This window comes from Adiantum capillus-veneris, chromosome 14 (assembly GCF_014529385.1).
Source record: "Adiantum capillus-veneris isolate H3 chromosome 14, ASM1452938v2, whole genome shotgun sequence".
NCBI lineage: Eukaryota > Viridiplantae > Streptophyta > Polypodiopsida > Polypodiales > Pteridaceae > Adiantum > Adiantum capillus-veneris.
Window position 1 is genome coordinate 98,840,935 of NC_140944.1, and position 14,737 is coordinate 98,855,671.

Below are 14,737 nucleotides of genomic sequence, written 5' to 3' on the forward strand. Positions count from 1 at the left end.
GTGTGTGCAGAAGGCGAGGACAATCCTAGCAGGTAAGAACTACCGCTTAGAAGGCCGAACAGCGGGAGCAATCACACTAGCAGTAATTACCGTAGGTAGTTACTTTAGTAACTCCTGTGAGCTATAAATAGGACCAACTACATTGTAATTGGGACCAGCTTCTTAGCTGCTTGAATTTTTGTCTTTTGGCTTTAGCTTTCTAAGAATTTTTGGGTTTATAAGCTCTTTGCCTCTAGTTTCACCCTGTAATCATTGCTTCTATAATCATCTGAGTTTAAACCCATTATACAATGTACTAGTTATCCTTGAGATATTAATCTGAATCTGCAAATACTCTTTCCAGTCTTTCAGTTATGCCTCTCGTTTCAGTATAACATTCCAGTTCAGTTCCCTATTTCAGTTCAGTACTCTGTTCCAGTTTCACTAACTAAACTGATGACATAGCCAGTAGCTCTAAATTCTAACACTAAAATCAGTTGTCTGAAGAGACCAGCTCCAATCCATTTTGATGATCACGGTGGTTAGAGTTGTTTGCTCTTTGACTAGAAAACTCTTATCTCTCAGTTAGAATTTTCAGTTGTACACATGGCGCCAAAAGCCAGACGTGGTCGCAAACCGTCAACCCGGTTAGGCACTAATTCCAACCGCGTCGACCCTATTCCTCAGGTATCAGAAAGAGAGTCTGATCCCAAGAAGTACCCTGAGAGTGAGACTGAGGCTCAGGAGGAGCACAGTCATGCTGACGAGGTCAGGGACTCTTAGCACTTCACTCATTCCAGGAGGAGAAGGGCTGAGCGGAAAGAACGCAAAACCAAGAGTTCTCGGTCCACACACAAGGCAGTTGAGGCCAAGGGCAATCATCACAATTCTAGTAGGAAATCCAGAGAAGAGACAGACATTGAAACTAAAGAAGAAGTTGACTGGGATGCTAACACAGATCACTACAGGAAGTCTTCAAGACGAAGTCCAGCTCCCAAGGTGAAGCAGAGACAATGCCGACCGACATGATTATACTTCTTCATTAAAGATCTCTTTCCCAGCATTCAAAGGAGGAAAGAAAGATGATCAAGATGTTCATATTCAAGCTTTTGAACAGTATGCTGAGTTGAAGAATATTGATGAAGATGACTGGGGAGAATATTTTCCTTAGGCACTGAAAGATGCAGCAAGGAAATGGTATTACCATTACCTGGCTTGCCAACTCAGATTATACAACAAATTGCTCAAGGCTTTTAGATTGGAGTATTCAGACAACAGGGGTGATGAGGACATCCTCTATGAGCTACATAAGATTAGACAAGGGAAGTTTTCAGTGAGAAGTTATGTAGAGAAGATCAAGGAGTTAACCAGGCAGCTGTGCTGCAAGAACCACCATCAGAAAAGAGGCTACGTTGCATGGTTTCTAAATGGGTTTTACAATAGTAAGAAGCTCAAAGAACAAAGAAATTTACTGATTTATTGCAGAGAGCTCTGAAGCTTGAACAACAAGCTAAGAAGGAGAAAAGTCACAAGAAGAGGAGGTCCAACAGTAGCAGTTCTTCCACTGAGAATTTCAATTCTAGTGAGACCTCCAGCAGCTCTGACAGCAGCTTAGATTAAAAGAGAAAGGAAAAGGCTAAGAAGGGGTCTTGGTCCAGAAAGATTGATGACATGGCCCAGCAGATTGCTGAAATCAGCCAGACCAGACAATCAATTCGGAGAATGGAAACCTGGTGCTCAAGGGGAAAATCTAAAGATCATGTTTTCAATGAATGTCCACAATCTCTAGTGGCATTTACCAATGCTGAACCAGCTAAGGCAGAGACAACCAGTGTACCCCAAGAAGAGAAAACAAGTACCAATGGCACTAGTACTGGGCGCGACAGATATTAGGGAGGTACTAGCCGAGGCCGGGGTCTAGGGATTCATTACTTTCTCGTTCTTTGGATTCCTCCTCTTGTATGGGAGAGAGTCTTCTTTTGGGAGTCTCATGAAAAGGCCTCCTAAACTCTCTCTCCTCTTGGAGAGGAAGGGAAATCCCATAAGTACAAAGTTGTTGAGTAACTTTGGCTTGCAGAGCAGGGTTTCCCATAGCTTGTTGCATCCTAGTCACAAAATAATTAACAAACATGGGGGCATCATCATTAGCACCTTCATGTGCAAAATCAAAGTCGTCAATATTCATTCTACTCTCTTAGTTATTGTCAGCCATGCTAATTAAACTGAAGTATAAATCACTTTGTGCTTTGGTACCCTCAAAAACCTTAGTCGCTACTCTTCTTTACATTTGAAAATTAGTTCCCAAGCAACCACGCCCATGGTTTAGACATTGCTAATTGCAAAGACTAGTGGAGAGGGTCTAACATTGCTCAATAATGGTTAGGCCAAAGGCAAGCCCCGAGAGACTCCATTATTAAGACTATAGTTCCCAATGGTGTACCTCGAACTAAGTCCTTCTCAACCAAGATGATAGATCCCTGTCCCACTTAGCCTATTGCAATAAACATGCCCAACCTTTATGGAAAGCTTAAGGACCTCTCTTCTTAATCAAGAAAAGAGAAACCAATAGCTCTGATACCAATGTAATGGAAATGGCCTATGAACTTTGAGAATAGCGGAATTAGGAGAATTAAAGAGAGCATTCTTGTGAGACTACTTTGAGAACCTAGAGGGTGAACTTAATTAGAGGTAGAAACATAACCGTTATACTTAATTAACTTGGCATGGACAATACTTTTGCGAGCGAGAGAGAGAGAGAGAGAGAGAGAGAGAGAGAGAGAGAGAGAGAGAGAGAGAGAGAGAGAGAGAATTAGAGAACTTGACAACAATTGAGGACCGGATTTATGTGGAGCCGGTCCCCCCTCCAATAGGCTTTTGTATTATAGATTCTCCCCATAAAGAGAGACTTGGTATAATACAATCTTTGTGTTCCTTGTGACCTTGGTGATGCTATGAAGATGGAAAGATTCATGCATCACGAGCATAACATAAATTTTTGTAAAAGCATTAAGCATCCACCGGCCTCAGTCCCAAGGCCATAAACACCTTCGAAGGTGGAGAGAGCTAGCGGGGGATGAGGGTAGGGAAGAGGAAGAAGAATCACTCATAGGAGAAATAAATAGTTCCTCACTTATGATATTTCTTCTTGCTAGCATACATAATAGCGTAGTAATGATGATGGAGAAGATGGAAAGCTTAAGCATTGAAGCATGGCTCTTGGTTGGATTTTCATTCCATAGCCAAGAGTGTTGGTGTAGGCTCTCAACTTCTCAACAAGCTTGGAGAAGGAGATGGAGTTCTTGCACTTTTACCAAGTGAGAATGTGTGAAAAATGAGTGTATGAGAGAGTGTGTACCTCCAAGCACACCCCTTCCTTGTAGCCCAAGCTTGAAGCTCATTGGAGCCCTCTAAGCCTAGTCAATCACATGCATAATGCATTTCAAGCAACATGGGTAGCCTTAGGAGGACAAGTGTCCTCCTTACCTCTTAGAGAGAGAGAACTTGAAAATATCTAGATATTTGTTGAATAGAACTAGAAGCTCATTGGACCCGTCTTTAGCCAAGACAATAGAATTCAAGCACACCATGTGGCTAAGCATAGGGAGAGCTTGACATGTGTCCATGTGCCCCTTGAGAAAGGGGGTGCCCTTTGGGTGAGTGGGAGGTTAAGTCAAAGATTCCTGTAAGTTTGGGGATTTCCCCCTCCTTTGTAGGGTCTCTTTTTGACTCAAGCACCTTATCCCCCATGCATGGGAAGCTTCTCAAGCACCTTCCTCATCAAGCATGACAAGCACCTTAACAAGCACCTTGCTCATCAATCATGACAAGCACTCAAGCACCTTAGTCACCAAACATGACAAGCACCTCAAGCTTGGGCCGGGTTCCCACCTCAAGCACAACCCTAGCTTGCCTAAGGTCTAAGGACTTTTAACACTAACCTTTGGAAGTCTTTAATGAATCTAACCCTAAGGTCTTTTAAGATCCATTAGATTCACATTGGTCTTTGATAGACTACCTCCTCTTGGACCCCTATTGAGATGTAACCATCTCTCCTCTTGGTCCCTTGTTGAGGTAAATCTAGAAGCACTTATTGTGCATTTCTCTTTGGTAGACCATCTCCTTTTGGACCCCTATTGAGATGTAACCATCTCTCCTCTTGGTCCCGTGCTGGGATAAGCCTAGAAGCACTATTACACATTTCTCTTTGGTAGACAATCTCCTTTTGGACCCCTATTGAGATGCAATCATCTCTCCTTTTGGTCCCATCCTGAGATAGTTCTAGAAGCACATGCCTCTACTCTAACTCTTATTCCCATTTATTCTCCCACATTAAATGATCAGTTTAATATGAGAAACTCATTTGGGTTAGCTAGATATTAGATTTTATGACAATGCATAACAGAGTTTATCATTGCATTGTCTTGTGGGTGACTATCATGAATCTATACCTTACACTCTCCTTTAAGGGTGAATTTGGGCTTATCGTGGAGTCGTCTAAGTATAGTCTTAAGTTGTATAGCGGACATTGTAAAGTTTTTGTCCTCATGATGGCTCACCAATATTGTGATAATTATTTCTTTATTTGGTGTTGTACATATCCCATCAAGCACCTCAGTTTTGTTCTTATTTTTCCTATCTAATGCTTCTTGTAGTACTAGGCTTCACTGTGCTTGAGTGTTCTCTAGAGTTATGAAACAAACTTAGTATGTAAATATTTGTATTAATGTATACTGGTGTGTCCGTGTGTGGTGTGTGTACATGGGAGCTAGAGAATATATGGGTACCTAGTTCTACATCCACTATTGAGCATTGACAATGTTAGTGGGGACATCCTCGAGGGGTGCACCTTTAAGAAACTATTCATTTAATGTGCATTCAAAGGGTATTTAAAAAAACCTTTTATTTACATGCTGAAGGTAATAAAATGACCAATTTTTTTCAAAAACTTAAAGGTTTTTCTCTAAAATCAATTAAAAACCCCTTCTATTACTATATAATCGTGTTAAAATTTTAAAATTTTGGCAATTAAAAAATCCATTCATTTGAACTCACGTGGTAACTTACATGTCTAACAGGTGAAGCCCCATGGGGACGTCGTAGAATGTAATTAATACTATGCATGATAGAGTTGATCATAACTTAATTATTTGGGTGACTACCATGAGTCTATACCTTGCACTTTCTTTTAAGGGTGAATATGGGTTTATCATGGATCTATCTATATATATACTGCTATCTTTTTCTTGTGTGAAATATTACAGAAAGATTGTTTTGGTGTGTTGTTACATCTCCACCAAGATGCCTTAGTTTGAACATATGTAAGTTTACTCTCAAAATACAAACATACGTCCAAACTAAAATCTACTCTCATGATAAAATAGTGTACCATCAGCTATTATTAGAGGTATTGGATGGGTGCATGGCTTATGGATATGTAATGTATCCAAAATGGGTTTTGGGATATGCTTGGGAGGTGTGAAATGGGTTATAGTGTTATAGTATACATTTGGGATATAATAATGGATTTTTCAGTCAGTAACATTAGTTACAATGAAAGATTTTGCAAAGTATGTAACACAAGGAAATATTTAAGCATAAATGTAACATGCGTTTATCATCAACTGTGTAAATTCGGGCCTTATTTTTACCATTTTTTGTGTGAAAACTTTAAATCTGAATAAGTGGACCAAATTCCTTGTCCCAAAATGATGTTTAAATATCATCCATTTATCAAGGTTAATAATATGGTTCTAAGCCTCTAGTATTGGCTAAGAAAGAAAGAATAATTATTTTATTTATTTGTGATACATACCATGGCTATGCAAGAAAACCAAGATGATGTTTTTAAAGAGAAGTCCTCAAGTATATATAATGATTTGGAAGAGCCCAAGAAAAAGGAAACCAAAATAGGTAACTTTGTGCTATAAAAATAGATAAAAAGTAAAAGCTGCATATTAATCTTTTATTGGTTTTTGTGATAGAAATAGAGAACCTAGAGAGTTTTCTTATAGCTAGTCTATGATACCAAATCCCTTAACAAGTATGATCTCTACTACAAAATGTTTAATACTCCTCTTGATATCTCAAAAATATTATCCTTTCATTCATCTTTCCTAGAGGAGCAAGATTTAGATAATGACCAAGTGGTGAAGGTTAGAGAGATAACCTACCTTAGAGAAGTATATGTACATGCAATAGATCTGATAAAATATTTGTCGTTAGCAAATTCACGACTAAACAAAAAATGTATTGCAATTCCTCAGAATAGAAAACTTGTTCCCTTTCATTGTCCAAAGTGCAAGCATAAGTGTCTACTCCTTAAGAGAATGAGGGCTTCTTAGTGTACTTGCTTTTGATTTGAGATGATGAAGGGGAGCTAGAAGATAAAGAGAATAATAGTCCTATCATTGGAGAGTTTAATGAAGATGTTGAATTTGAAGAAGAGCTCAATATGTTAACAGAAGAACAAAAGTATGAAAAGCTTGATCTTGCAATTTGATCAGATACCAGGGTCTTTGAAAAGCTTAGTAAGCCTGTGGAACACATTGTACATGTCTATTCTTTCTCCCTTCCCTCTCAATGAATATGAGTATGCCGTATTGACTAATGTTCAATGAGGTTTTAATCTTAGAGAAGATGAAATACTTTCTATTCTTGCTCGCGGATGGAATTTCAATGTGGATACTGATGATAAGCCAATGAAATATCAAGACTTTGTGGAGCAAGAATCTACATTCCAATCACATGAAACATGTTTCAACTTAGCAATAGCTCTTAGAATATGTTTTGATAAGGCGTTGGAATATTGTGAACTTACTAAAGGGGAGTTTCTCTCAACAAAACAAACTATCAAAGACCCTCACTTAGAGTTAGACACATGAATTATATCAATGTTTACAATAGGCATGTGGTTTGTGTACTTATCTCAAAAAAAAAACATACCATGTAGTGTGTTAAGTTCAAAGATGACCAAGCCTCTTGCATGCTCTTGCCAAAATCTTGGAGTGCAAGTCTCAACTTTAAGTTGTCCTCTTGGGTCCATGTTTTTTTGTCAAATATATGAAAATTTTCATCCAAGCATATTCATACCTCTGCTTTACGATTCCTTGCTTTACCCGTGGCAGCATGATCTTTTACTGCATTATGTAAAACCTTCCACATGTTAAATCTAATTGTGGTGTTTGAAACCTTTCCATGGTTTGATACAAATCTATGTGCTCTAATACCACCAATTGATGATTTTGATGGAACTTCATGTGATGTTGTTGATCTTTTAGAGAAGTTTGTGATTTTGACATGACCTCCATGAAGTCCTATTCCAAAAAGAGCTTCGTTGATTTTTTGAATACCCTCTTTTGCTGCATTTTCATGTTTAAGCTTCCATGCAAATTGGATATACAAGTAAATTATTTTCTCCACAATTATGCACAATGCATGTAATATACAAACATGTACATGTGATAGTGGGATGTTCAAAACAAGTTAAAAGTTTGAATCTTGAAGATCCCTTGTAGGTTTTTGTAAATTGGCTTCAATGATTCAAATAATCTATTGATTGATTACAAAATAACAAGGATATTTTGAAAGAGCCTCCTTCGAGATGTTATACATGCATTCCAATATTTTGAGATCACTTGCCATATGCCTTCAATCAAAAAACTACCAACACCCTTTACATGCAAAAGTTTTCCTGTTGTTTGTTTCAAAAGAATTGTTGGTATTTGGGTTTGATGAAATGCTCAGTATAAAATATCACGATCTTCCTTATCAACCTACAATAACCATTATTCACAGCCACTAAGGTCTCAAAAGTGTGATATATGAAGAAATATCGCTCTGTTTTTTTTACCACAAATAATCCAAGCCACCAAATATAATTTTCTGATTCCACACCAAAATATCCCTCTTTCTCTTTATGTGGGCTACCATTTGTAATCATAGAAAATTGTTTCTTTAGTGCTCAATTTATGAGTGTGATTCTCGTCCGCTCAGTCTTTTTTTGCTTTAGCATTTCACATTCATCGAACTCGATCACAAAAATAATTTTGTTGTCTACTTCCTTGGGATTTATTTGATAGAAATGGACCATTTGCTGTTGAAGATTCTCTAAGGCAACAAATATGATGTTGAACTTGTTGAAGTGCACCACTCTCTTGTTTGTAGAAAAGTCTCTTGAATGTGTACGGGAGGACCCAAAAAGTCTGTAACTTTTAAGTTGAGCATTCTTCTTAACTTTTTCATTCTAGCAAGGGTAGACAATATAGATGAAGATATTTTCTTATCTTTAAATCTACTTTTTACCTCTTTAAAAATTCGTGAGTAACCCACTCTGCTTATACCACTGTCACCAATGACCTTTTAAATGCTTAAAATACTCACCTCTACTTCATTAATGAACTCATGGATAACTTTTTGTTTCACCTTCTTGAATTTGGAAGAATCAATAAGCTCCTGGGCAATAGATGGTGAGATCAAAGAAGAATAAGTGTCCTTTGCCTGGATCAATGTTTTCTTTTCCACGATGCATCATATCTCTACAAAGTAAAACAAAGTACAATCATATCTTTTCCATCATATCTCTACAAAGTAAAACAAAGTACAATCATGGAACAATATTTTATTTTCCAAGATACACCATATCTCTACAAGGTGAAACAAAGTACATGAAGCATGCTATATTTTAAGAAATTTAAAACAAAGAAACTATCCAAACATTTTGTTTTAGCTTGCAAAAGAAATAATGCAAAAGAATTATAATTTACTTTATGGCTCCAATTCTTCTTTTAATTTCACCACCTCCACCTTTTAACGTTTCAATATTCAAAATTGTTCTACATCTTTGTCTCAATCCCAAAGGAGTATTCTTAATACGATATTTTTTCAAATCTCTTTCCAGTTCAGAAATAGTCTCAGTCAAGGAATTGACTTTCTGATTGCTCAAAAGAGGAATTTGATTTAAAATAGAATTTTATTCAATCAATCTCTTATTCAAAGCAATTACTTTCTTTGATGTCTCCAACAAATGGCAACACTAGTCGTAAAGGCAATGAATTGTAAAAGAGATGTAGGATACCTAAAATTAGGAGTTGAAAAATGTGCAAGAATCAATTGGACATATACTCCCATCACACCATAAATCTAGATTATGATGACCCAAACATCTCAATTGGTGTTCTGATCGGATGTAAGATCACGGACTTTGTTTCTTTTTTGTAAAGGCTCGTATTCTTCATCTATTTCAATATGAAGTTTGCACTGAGAACTATATGAAACATTTCTCCATTGCAAAAGTAAAGAAGGAAGAAGATGTTTGGTAACAATTACTATAGAAGCTTAAATTTAACTTTTGACTTGATGCCATTTTGATATTTTTCCGCATAAAATTTTTTTTAAGCTTGAAGTAATGATGAAAAGATATAGGCCGTTATTGGTTTTGCAAAAAACTCTACGCAAAGATACATCTTAAAATATACTTTGATTTACACATATTTTTTTACTTAATTTAGATTAATATAGAAGTATCTATTTAAAAATATTTTTTATTCAAGTGTTTGGCTGAGTTGGATCTTCTTAGAGGGCTCAGAAGAGACCCCAAAAATCCCCTAATGCTCACCTTCGCAAATTGCCCTACCAAAGATTTGACAAGTAAAATAATATCTAAAGACAAATTAAATATTAGGATCACATAGGGCTATTCACTTGAGATGCTATCAACTCTCTAACACCCCCTTTAGAGCTTGTAGTGGACATAAGTAGTGAGACGAAGTTGATGAAGAAGCTATCATGGACACTCCAGAAATAGCTGTCATTCTGGATCATCTCGAATTTGCTATTATCAACGCGTCACTTGAGAAGAATGCCATGTTGAGCACGAGTTGCCTCATAGAAAATTGAATTGTAGACCACACTACATCCAAGAATCCCCATTTTTGAAGTGATTTGTGAAATGTGAACACATCACATCCAAAGTTTCCTAGATCATGAATTTTGAAACCCATCCTATCCATAATCCAACCAACAACAATGGATTGGCACGCACATCCATAGTGTTTTAGACATGATGAATTGGTTCCTTGTTGCTAGATGCATGTGCATTGAACTCTAACCCATGAATTCAAACACCAATAACTTTAACTCCAACACATGGGTCCAAATTATTTGTAGGGAGCGTTGCTTGCCCCTCTCTACCACTCACAAGCCTCTCCCTGGCTGAAGCTAGTGGCAGAAATGTCATCCACTTGACTAGAAGGCTGGAGTCCTTGCCAATGTAGTCACACAAGTAGACCCCTTATTGTCCTTCCATGATTCATTATCACTGTTTTACTCATCATGCTTGCCTTTGACTTTGTCCTTTGTAGAGATTTTATCTTTGCCTTTGGATCTGCAATCTTTAGACAAATGGCCACGCTTTCCACAATTGTAACAATGTCTAGTGGACTTCTTTTTGGAATCCAAAGAAGCAAGTGCTTCACCACCTTTGTCAAAAACTAGAATTTTGCAATGAGTGACTAACAAGGCTTCGTCCTCAATGAGAAAAGGTATGAGATCATCAAATTCCAGCTTGTCCTTCATGATTTGTACCCGTGGTGTCCTAGACACCGTTTCATACTCCTCAAGCAATTCCATGAGTACCAATAGCTGATAGATGATCACAAATAACCGTAGCCTTCATAAGAAAATACTACATGGAACTTTCAATTGGAAAGTTGATGGCAAATGATTTTCCAAGAAAGGTGATCGCTTGCATCCTAGAATCTCGATCAATCATTTCAACGAGTTTGAATCACATACCATTGGTAGTCCTCAAAGTCTGCATGACTGTTGTTCATATGCGTCGTAGGATGCCGCTCCAAGGTGTTGACTATATCCCATAAGCCTTTCCACGAGAACCAAAGTCACATGATCATATTCCAATGAGCATAATTATTGCCGCTTCAATTGTCGCTAGTGCTCAAGCAAAGGGGGGCCATGTTGCAGGTACAAGATCTGGAGAAAACTTGTTTACCTTCTCGCACTTCAAAAGGGCCGCACGATTCCAAGCCGCTTCACAAAATTTTGCACACAAGGGCTCCAAAATCCCTTCCATCCAATCCACCCAGACTATGTCAATGCCCACCAACCGCTGCCCTATGCCGCCCACCACTCTCTGCTCATAGCGATTGAAAGTGCTAGGTCACCAAGGGGGGGGGGGGGGGGTGTCGTTGTTGCTATTAAGGGGTTTGTCACCGTCAAGGATTGATGGGAGAAACGTTTCGAACAACAAGGGGATGGGGGTGGGTCACCTAGTTGTCGATGCCAAGTGGTGCTACTACTACATATAAAAACGCAAGGCAAAGTAGGGTGTGAGCCTTTCGATGGACGAATTTTTCTACCAACATTTTAAAAAGCTAATGACAAAAATATCCTTTAGGCACGATAGCACGCAATCGACACACGGGCACCAACAAGCCAATCTCCACCATCATTTTAAAAAAGTTGCTAAGGACTTGGAAAAATGCTAGGTACAACAACGGTTTTTCAAGACTTCTCAATGGTTGATATTATCCTCCAAGGCCCTAATACGATGTCAAAGTTGATGATGCGGAAGCACTAAACCAAGGAAGGAGAGAGAGAGAGAGAGAGAGAGAGAGAGAGAGATCTAAACCAACCAACCTTGACAATGAATTAGTATATTTTCAAATGGGGGTTAGGTGTGTTTATATACTCACCTTAGCAAATTGCCCTACCCAAGGTTTGTCAAATAAGTAAAATAAATACCTAGAGTCAAAATAAATATTGAGTCACGCTCTTCTTGGATGACACTAGGTATGGGTAGAGCTTTGTGAGGTTGATTTCGTGTAGGAAACACTGTATTTGTAATCTGGATGTGACTAGGTGTTGGATCTAGATCCCTTTGGGTCTCCTCTTCCAAAGTCACTGACTCACTTGATCTACTCTATAGGGTTTGGGTAAGTTCCTATCTTCTTCTTGGGTTCCTTGGGTCCAGGCCATTGTGGCTCGTGATGATCCAAAAGCGGACTTGTCTTCTCAAGGGCGGCCACACATGGGCGGATTGGAGGGTCCGATTTGGACTTATTCGCACAAGGGCGGCTACACATGGCTGCCTCTCATAAGAGAGGGCAGCCTTTTTGGCCTATAAAAGGAGGCCATTTCTACACACATTTCATAGTGTGAAGTTGATGCAACAAGGTGAGTGTGAGGTGGTGAGAGTGAAGCAAGGCGGGAGCTCTATTAAGGGTTTAATCCCTTTGTAAACTACTTCTTCTTTTGAAGTGCTAAAGCCATTGAGTGGATGCTTTCCCGTGGACGTAGCCCACATTGGGTGAACCACGTATATCGTGTGTACTCTCTCTCTCTCTCTCTCTCTCTCTCTCTCTCTCTCTCTCTCTCTCTCTCTCTCTAATCTCTTGTGTGTGCCTCTTTGAATGCGGTTGTTGATGTAAATCCATCCATTTGGGTCCACTCTCTTCCTTTGTCTCTTTGGATGCGGCTATCCAACAAGCCATCATAGTGAGCATCCACCTCATAGTATGACAGATGCATGCTATCATCCATACTATGTAAAAATTCTTATAGAAAACTTATCCAAGTCCTAAATTATCTTGATTGTAACTCGGTAAATCCTCATAATGTTTCAAGTCTTTGGACCTTGTAAACATCCCTAGGAATAGAGCTCTTAACCTCCATAAAATTTATTCAAAGAGTCCCTTTCTTTTAAAAATCCCTTCTAATTCCTTATGTTTGGTGGATACACACGTGTAGCCATTGTGAGTTGTTTGAGTCTTGCCTTTTCCTTTTAGATCAAACCCAATCACTAATCTTCTACAAGTCCATGGCCAACTACATCTCTAAGTTGTGGCACACACAAAAATCATCATCTTCCATGTTGAATAAAGATTTGTCCTAGCTCCTTGGAGAAGCTATTTAAGGTTAAATTATCCTTCATCATGGAGCTGGGTGGCCCTCTGTAGCTCACTTTTTTCTTAGACAATTAGACTCTCTCTCTCTCTCTCTCTCTCTCTCTCTCTCTCTCTCTGCATGTTGCTTAATAAGAAGCGACTTCTATTATACAATGAACACCATAAATGTTAGAGACTTCATGACTTGGGAGTGAAGCTCAAGAAAAAAGTGTAATATCACCTACAAATTGTGAAATTTTAATTTTAAATTTTAAATTAGAAGGTAAGAAAAACCTACAAAACATGAATGAATTTATTATTTAAATGTTTTTTTGGGCACGAGGGGGGGGGAGGGGGGAAGAGAGAGAGAGAGAAAATTAAACAAGTGCAGAAAACCTAGAGAACTATCCAATTAAACAGAGAGGAGGAGAAGGATGAGGAGAATATAAATATTAATGTCTTAGGAACAAGATCAAGAGGCCTCGAGGATCTTTTAATGAGACTTAAACGCATTACCTGATACAAGATCGAGGGAGATATTGAGAGAGAGGAGGAGGAGGATGAGTAGGAGGAGGATAAACTATTATCACATTAAAGATCTAGCCAACTGACTATTGAACTCAAACTCTTTGTTTGTGTGTGTGTGTGTGTGTGTGTGAGAGAGAGAGAGAGAGAGAGTTATTTCAATCATGCTTAAACTGAGAGATATTGAGAGAGAGGAGGAGGAGGATGAGTAGGAGGAGGATAAACTATTATCACATTAAAGATCTCGCCAACTGACTATTGAACTCAAACTCTTGTGTGTGTGTGTGTGTGTGTGTGTGTGTGTGTGAGAGAGAGAGAGAGAGAGAGAGTTATTTCAATCAAGCTTAAAGGTCATGACCTCATTTTGAAGTACACACTTTAATTATTATTATTATTACAATTATTTTAAAACACACACAAATACACACATTGCTATATTAAGCATACTTACAAGTTACGATTTCAACAATTTTGGAGCATTCCTTTAGTTTAACAAGGGTTTAGCATACTAAGCACCTTTATTTTTTTGTTTTTGTTGGTTTGGGTTTCAAGCTACCAATGGTGCTTAAATACACCAATAAACTCTATTTATCTTATAGTAATAACTTGCTTATGATTTTTGTGCTTTTGTTGGTTTGGGTTTCAAGGTGCCAATGGTGCTTAAATAGACCAATAATCTCTATTTACCTTATGGTGATAACTTTCTGATGACTTTTGTGTTTCATAGAGATGCATGCAAGTAGGATATATAGATGGCACTACTAATCACATTCCCAATGGTAAAATCTAACTCAAACCTTGGAAACTTGAAGCCCTTAGACAACTACTACTTTGGCAAAAAGGAGTTCTCATCATTTCACAACCTCCTAATGTAGCTGGTTTGTCTAACCCAAATTTGTAGAATTTCAAGCGCAAGGTCAGCAAAGGGGATGATTAATTCTTTGAATATTATAGATAAGTTTATTGTGTTTATAATTATACTATATCTTGGGCAGCAAAGATGTAAGCAAGCAAGAGAGAGCTAAAGAGATATTGGGGCAAATAACATTGTCAATGTCCAAGCCAACATTAGGCATTTGAAGCAACATGATTACATTGGATCCAAAGGAGCATTTTAGCATGTAAAGATCTGTAACTACACTAGCGTCTATTAACCCTCATGCTTAAACACCATGCCGACTTAACCAATTGGTGCCATTGGGTTTGGTAGCATTTTTGCCAAGCCCTATAGATCAAGGGTGGACTTTCTCAACTATTGTAGATTAGGTGATGATGTGCACAACCACACTTCTTGCTTGCAAGATAAAAAGCGTAGAGTTTCAATCAATAAAAAG

The 14,737-nt window shown here is 38.2% G+C and overlaps 2 pseudogenes; one reads left to right on the forward strand and one right to left on the reverse strand.

The window, feature by feature from the left end:
• The first annotated feature begins 585 nt into the window (after positions 1 to 585).
• On the forward strand, positions 586 to 6,860 carry LOC147442825 (uncharacterized; annotated as a pseudogene).
• A 202-nt stretch (positions 6,861 to 7,062) lies between these two features.
• LOC147442826 (uncharacterized) lies at positions 7,063 to 8,509 on the reverse strand (annotated as a pseudogene).
• Positions 8,510 to 14,737: the final 6,228 nt, after the last annotated feature.